The sequence below is a fragment of the Octopus bimaculoides genome, chromosome 14, assembly GCF_046866305.1.
Source record: "Octopus bimaculoides isolate indiv1 chromosome 14, ASM4686630v1, whole genome shotgun sequence".
NCBI classification, from domain to species: Eukaryota; Metazoa; Mollusca; class Cephalopoda; order Octopoda; family Octopodidae; genus Octopus; species Octopus bimaculoides.
In genome coordinates this window covers 39,835,757-39,843,594 of record NC_142941.1, presented here as the reverse complement: position 1 = coordinate 39,843,594, position 7,838 = coordinate 39,835,757, and positions in this window count along the sequence as shown.

Genomic DNA, 7,838 nt, shown 5'->3' with positions numbered 1-7,838 from the left:
CATTTCTGCCAGCTCGCCGCCTTCCTATTTTGAAATATTGAACTACAAAATACATGCCAATCACTAAAAATAGATGAATGTTTAATGGTAATTTTAGTGGACTATAATTTATTCTAAATATAAGCACTATTCAAATTTAGAAAGAGGTCATGCAATTATAAGTATGTAAATTTTATATAAATAACACTAAAACAATAGTTAAGTAAATGTTAATTTTTTACCAAAGAGAACAATGCAAAACTAACTGGAGATGACTATGTATCATGAAAAATGTCAATATTATTAATGAAAGCAGTGATATGACGTTATTTTGAATAAAGTAGGTGGCAACTAGCAGAAGTGTTTGCACGCCAGGTGAAATGCTTAGCGGTATTTCGCCTGTCTTTATGTTCTGAGTTCAAATTCCACCGATGTTGACTTTGCCTTTCATCCTTTTGAGGCCAATAAATTAAGTACCATTTGCATACTGGGTTGATCTAATCGACTGGCCCTCCCCAAAAAATTCAGGCTTTGTGCCTAGAGTAGAAAAGATTATTTTTAATAAAAGATTTATAAAATCATATGTGTTTTATAAAAATATTCTTTGGCTTGTCTCAGAAACTTTGGTAGCTAAGAGTACTGAGATGTTTTGTCGTCTTAAGACTTATCATAAGATTATTAACCCCACTTTCAGAAACCAAATTTAATGAGAGAATATCTTATGAAAAATGGATGTTGTCTAACAGACAGGCTTTATCAACAAAAGAACCAATGTAGTTTTGTTTTAAATCAGATACACATATGAAATCATATGCACAAGTTGAATAAATATATAGGCTTAATGTGAAGATATAATCTGAACAGGTGACAGACTCATCAGTAGCTAAAAGTGAGGGATTGATCAACACAATATCCATTTATCAAATATATTGCGTATAGTGTTTGGCCTCAAATATATTGTGTAGTGTTTGGCTAAAATCTATAGATATATTCTGTAATTCAGTATAACATTGAAACAAACAAACTGTTAATGCACAAGTAATTTGAATACACACACACGCGCATGCATGTGTGTGTTTGTGTGCATACATGAGTGAGTGTGTATGCATGTATGTGTATATATATATATATATATATATATATATATACACACACACACACACACACACACACACAAACATATATATGAAATGAATATGTTTATACAAATATATATATTCATATATATAAAGAGAGAGAGAGAAAGATAGCTACACACACAGGCACACACACATACACACATATATATTAGTGTTTTTATATTGAGTTATAATAAAAACAATTCAATATTAAACTAAAGGATAATTCATAACATTTTGTACATATAGTTGGCAGGCCTAAACTTTGTAGTCACTGTCACCATGATTCTTATATATATATATATATATATATATATATATATATATATATATATATATATATATATATATATATATAATCGTGTATATATATATACATATATATATATATATATATATATATATATATATATTTGTTTGCATGGAAATGGGAATCTCCTGCAATACGGGAATAATGTACTCCAGAAAAATTTTCTGCAAGTGAAATCCCATAACATAAAATTAACTTTTCCATTGATTTTCATGTTATAAAGTGATAATGCATTCTACTGATGTAAAAAAAAAAGAAGCCAAAAAAGAAAAAGAAAACAGCATGACAACTTTATGCATGAAAATAACAATTTCCAAATATACACTGTACAATGTGTGTACATAAAAACATTTGAAGAGAAATACGTTAGGGAATAAATAAGAATCGTAATATAGTAATAGGGTACATTTTTAGCATAAAAAAATGTCCACAACAGAGTGAGGGTTGTTGGTGGTGGAATGAGAGTCAATAGAATGATGGGGAAAAACTATCGTTGACCTTATAGTTTAGCAGCAGCATCTATTTGAGATGCAAAGAACTTATCCAAAACTGTTTGATGTTTATGGAGCATAATTTTTCTCTGTACAGCTCAGTGTAGGAACTGAGCTCATTGTAAATTCCTGGAGTAATTTTTATGTGATGTGCACAATTAAGGTTGTTATCTGCAAAAACTTGCAGATCTTCCTCTATAAGTGACAGCCCCTTTAGTTCTTTGCAGTCAATTTAAGAGGACTTGGTAGAATTCCCATACTCTCATCCATATTCTCAGTTGGCTCTTGTTCTGACAACATCAGCTCCTCATTAAATAAGCTTCATCTATGGGACACCAACACCTCAACCACATCATTCTCAGTGAGTTTTTCAAACCCTCCGTCATCTGCAAGTATCACAATATCTTTTTGACTTTGATGTAGGCTTTCTACTCATGGAAAACTTGCATAATCATGGATACAGTCTGGCCATATGTTTTTCCAAGCATTATTTATAGTTGAGGATTATATTTCAACTCATGTATCAGCTATGTTATCCACAGCATCTCTTATGCTGAACTTGAAGTTAGTTATCATGCCTTGCTCCATTGGCTGCAGTAAGCCAGTTCTATTCTCAAAGATAGATTTTAAAATTTCTAACATTATCATAAAGCACATTTAAGTTCTCTTGGTGGTTTAGTCCTTTCTCTTAAACTAGCAATGTTTTGTTAGAAATATTATGTCTGGTACTACACCTTTCTACAGCAGGACAAAAAAAAATGTATGTAAAGCACTTTCTGGAAAGACTCTTAGTCATCCATACTTTCTTACATGAACACCAAGTCAGAGGCAACTTGAACTTTGTGTAACCCTTTAAAGCCCTTGGATTTTTAGAGAGATACACGAGAAAGGGCTTTAGTTTCCTATTATTTGCTGCATTTTCACACAGAATTGTCAGATGACTTTTGGATGCTTCAAATCCAGATGTTGAATTTTATTTTCAAAGTATAAAATTTCTAACAAGCTTGACTGAAAATGCAGTTTCATCAATGTTGTATACTTGTTCTGGTGTATAGCCCCCTTTAGCAATCATTTCTTCAGCTGCTCAGGATGATTAATAGTAGCCTTTGAATAAACAGTGGCAGTTTTACCGTGATTTTTATGTTGTACAAATTTAAGTGCTTTTCAAATCAGACTGCTAGTCAGAAAATAGGTTTTATTAAAGTTTCCTTTTTCTGAAAATCATCATACAAACTCAACGTTTATGTATTTGCTTTGCAAGATTCTTTATGTGAAATTGTGTGTTGAAACACATATTGTTATGTTTCGGGACAGTCATTTTTCTTTGTTTTTGCCAAATAAATATATGCACTATATATTTTTTATTCACTTTAGCTTTATTCTTGTCCTTATTTTTGTGTCATTTATCTTGAGTCCATTCTCACGGACTAAATAGAACAAGAGGAGACACATGGGATGGAAAGTCACTGAAGAGGTCACAGGAGGATGTGTGAGGAAAGATTTAAGACTAAGGACACAAAAATAAGAACAATAATAAAGCTAAAGTGTGTGTGTTTATTTGCAAAAAAAAAAAAAAACCGGAAGAACAGAAATGACCATCCCAAAATATAACAACATTATACGAAGTTTTGGTGTTTTAATTAGTGCTTATTGCCACAATATATCAAATCTGATCCTTAATAAATACATCCAAGAGCTAGCCTATTTTCAGCATCATATATGTATGAAAAACCGAAGTCCAAGAAGTTAGCAGAGTAACTTCTTGAGCACTTTACTTCATTTTCGCTCTATTGTTGCATATTGTTCCGCAAGCAGATGTTGCAATGTGGCTGATTTTTTTTTTCTCCTGCATCAAACCTTTTTAAAGTATCAGGTTTAATATTCAGCCTAATCCTTTTATGGTTCCTTTTCACACCACTATCTTCAGTACTGCTTAATAACTTTTTTCCAGACATCTTGAACTGTAGGTAAATCCAGCTGTGGTCATTAAAAATCACCCACAACAAATGAACTGTAAAAAAATAACACCAGAAAGAACTGTTTTGTGAGAGCAAAGAATTGTTGTCTTATTCCTATTCATGTAAGAGTGGATGTGAGATGAAAGGGGCAAGAAGCAAAGTGTATTTAATTACAGTATGATTATATTTCCGAGGAGCTTAATGTCTTGAGATCAATACTTTATCTCATGTCTTCCTGAGTCACTCTCTTCCACAAGTTACAGCCACAATTTGTAATTAGCAATTCTTTATACAACAGCTTTTGTTCATACAAATCACAGTCTTCTCTCTTGTACACTAAAACTGATTCTTCGTATGCCCAGTTTTTCTCTAACACATTTATACACACTGATATTGAATATCTAATAGAATATGCTTGGTTCTTTTCTTCTAGTCTTTAAAAGTCCATTGCATACAGAACAGCATGTCTCACTACCATGTAACATTGCCATTTGTGCACAAGCATCATACAATCTGTCTTTCAGTCCAATAGAGAAACCTTTCATTACTAACAGAGGTAATAGCTCTTTGAACTTTTTCCAGTCTCTTCCTACTCCAGCTACTGAACTTTCAAAACATCATCCTCCCCTGCTAATCAAGTCACTTAGGCTTAATCTCTTATTATGAGGTAACTGAAACTATTTACTTCCTCTAGGTAACCTTCTGAGAAATTGAGAAAGTCTATTTCCCATGTTTTGCTAGAGTACATTGATTCTGAACATTTGCCACATACAAAGTCTGTTTACTCTGGTAATCTTCCTGTGATTTAATTGCACTGTGCCTCTTGTGTGTCCATAGTTTTCACTAGGTAAACCTTATAGAATTTCTACTTTCTTTTTTCTACAACTCGAGAAAGCTATTTCTGTAAGGAGAATTGACTCTTCACTATTTTCCTACTTACTAAAAGATCTTTGTTAAGTTAAATGTGAGGCCATTTCATTCCAGGTTTTACTTCCACACCAGGAATTTCTTTTCTAATTGCATGTAAGATTCAACTTTAAAAAAGTGAGATAATCTGCTTCTGCCCTTGTTAAGTAAACCTGTCACCTAGCTTCTTTTCTAACTACTTGGTATAATTTTCTAGTGCTCCCATCTTCCCAGCCTTTTCAAACCTGTCTCTTTCTTTTCATGGCTCTGTCTACTCATTGTTCACCCCCACCCCGTCATTTGTTAAATATTTTAAAAACTGAATAATAGAGTTTCAAACGTCAATAAAGTCAACTTTAGAAATTATAATAATATAGTAAATAACATTCAAAGTATAAAGTGTTCAACAAGAACAATGAACAGTTTAGTACAAAAGTAATAGGTAGGACAATGTTAAAAAAATTTAAGGAAACATCAAAATCAGAATAACCACTGGAGCTTCAGTAACTTTGAAACATACATTATGTATATGCTGTAACAAGTGGAAAAAGACCTTTGGATAGAAGATAAAACTCCATATTTGTTGTAGGGAATTAGTAATAATGGTACACCCCTCCCATGTGACGAATGGAATAGCCTAGTCACTATAGGTAAAGAGAAGTATGTGAAGCACCAGAATATATAGTAGGTGGTCAGAGGTAGTCGTATCTTTACTGGTTTTACTAAGTATACTGTATACCAAGGTAGGCGTATAATAATCCAACATTTTAAAGGATTATAACAGTGGCGATGAGGATAAACCAATTCACGTGGAATTAATAGAGACTTGAAGAGGAGTTGATAAACTTACAAAGTTTTGTTGATTGAATTTTACGAAAAAATCGTAAGATTATGGAAAATCTGTTGGCTGGTTTGCTTGAGTTGCAAAAACAGTAACAACAACAATTGAAAGAACAACAACAGCAGCAGATACAACTGCAAGAGCAACAACAGAAGTAACAACAACAAATGCTGCAATTACTGAAGTCAGAAAAGTCAGAAAAAGTGCTTTCCACAGACTATATTGCAAACTCCATAACTGAGTTCAAATATGAGACTGACAAAGGAGATATCTTCAAAGCATACTGCAGAAGATATGAGCAAATCTTTGATAAAGAATGTAAAGACTGAAAACGTGCTTAATCTTGAGAAAACTGGCAGCAACAGAACATGAACGATACACTAATAATGTATTCTTGAGAAAACCTTCAGACATAATCTTTAATGACACAATAGATATATTGTGTAAAATTTTTAGTGGAAAAATCTATTTGTCCAACACACGTTGGAAGCGTCTTAACATAGAGGAAAACAATGATGAGGACTACACCACGTATGCTGGTAGAGTTAACAAGGTATGCGAAAAGTTTAAGCTGGATGAATTAACACCACATATGTTCAAATGCCTGAGTTTTATACAAGGACATACTGCCAAAAAGGGCACAGAAGTTAGAACTAGAATTTTTCACAAAGCTGGAACAAAACCAGGAAAATGTGAAAGGATTGTCAAATTAAGACTCGACAAAGAGAAAATTGAACATAAAGTTTGTTTTCAAGTAAAGCAAGTACGAAATAATCAGAATAGACAGAGTTCCTGAAAATAGATGCCAAGTTCAAAAAATATTGAATTGCATGAAAAAAACTCAAAATAGGGAAGTAGGGTGAATAAAAAAATTATTGCTAAATAAAATGACACCTCCTAAGAAAAACTGAAAAGGGGAGATGTTGTAGGGAATTAGTAATAATGGTACATCCCTCTCATGTGACAAATGGAATAGCCTAGTCACTATAAATAAAGAGGAGTATGTGAAGTACCAGAGAACATAGTAGGCAGTCATAGATAGTCATGTCTTTACTGGTTTTACTAAATATACTGTATACAGAAGTGGGCATATAATAATCCAACATAAAAAGGATTATAACAATATTACAACAGTTTTAAACTGCATCAGGTAGTGGGGCACTAATGCAGATGTTCCAGGGTTTTAAGGAGTGTGGAACCACCTCTTAGCCACTATTGTTCCGTGTTATATTTTGACTTGAAGTAATAGCACCTGCTAAGGTTCCAGCTATAAGTTAATTAACATGTAAACAACTGGGAGTGAAGCAGTCTTAGTTTTTGTTGCAACTTCTTTCTAGGAGAAGGTAAAAAGAACCTGAAATGAAGTTGGTTTCTGGTTATTTCAAACTCTGCTGTGCCACTGGTTTTATGGCTGATTGCACAGAAAAGTGCTGTGCAATACTTTACCCACTCAAAAAAAAAAAATATTCACACAAATATTCCTTGGACTGTCAGAATATTTTCACAGACATACAAAGTTTAAGAAGTGATCTTATTTAATCATGACTTGACTTCCACCACATACATACATATGTATATATGTATATATATGTATATGTAAATATACATATACACACACACATATGCACAAACATACATATACATAAATATATTCACAAACACACAAACACATGGTGATAATTGTATTTTCTAGAACCATTTCAACAAATACTATTTACATATTGCTTGTGATTTTTATTAATAATTCATTAGAAATATATCTCCTTCATTTTATATCAGTTTTGATTTACACGGTGACTTGCGGAAACAATAAGTCATGAAAATCAAGGATCAAGTGTAGATTTGCATATGTCCAGACACCAAAGTAATAAAAAAAAGTATAATAAAAAATATAAAAAATCTTCTTTGGGACAAACAGAGATTGCTACTCCCTCAAGTTAGACATCAAAAGGCATGCGTCCATGCATGCAGTCATGCATATGCACACAGATACATTTATATTGTGAATTTAAATAGCTACTCTGAAAACATATATGTTGCAAACCAAAGCCATATCCAAGACACCATTATACGGATATGAACCATCAGATAACATTAATATGTTCATACACATTCATTTACTAAGCCACAATCAAACACACAGCCACTGGCTAACCCCTTCTCTCTCTCTCACTTTCTCTCTCTTTCGTTCTTATTACACACATACAAATACATACATGTTCATTTGTAAACTAG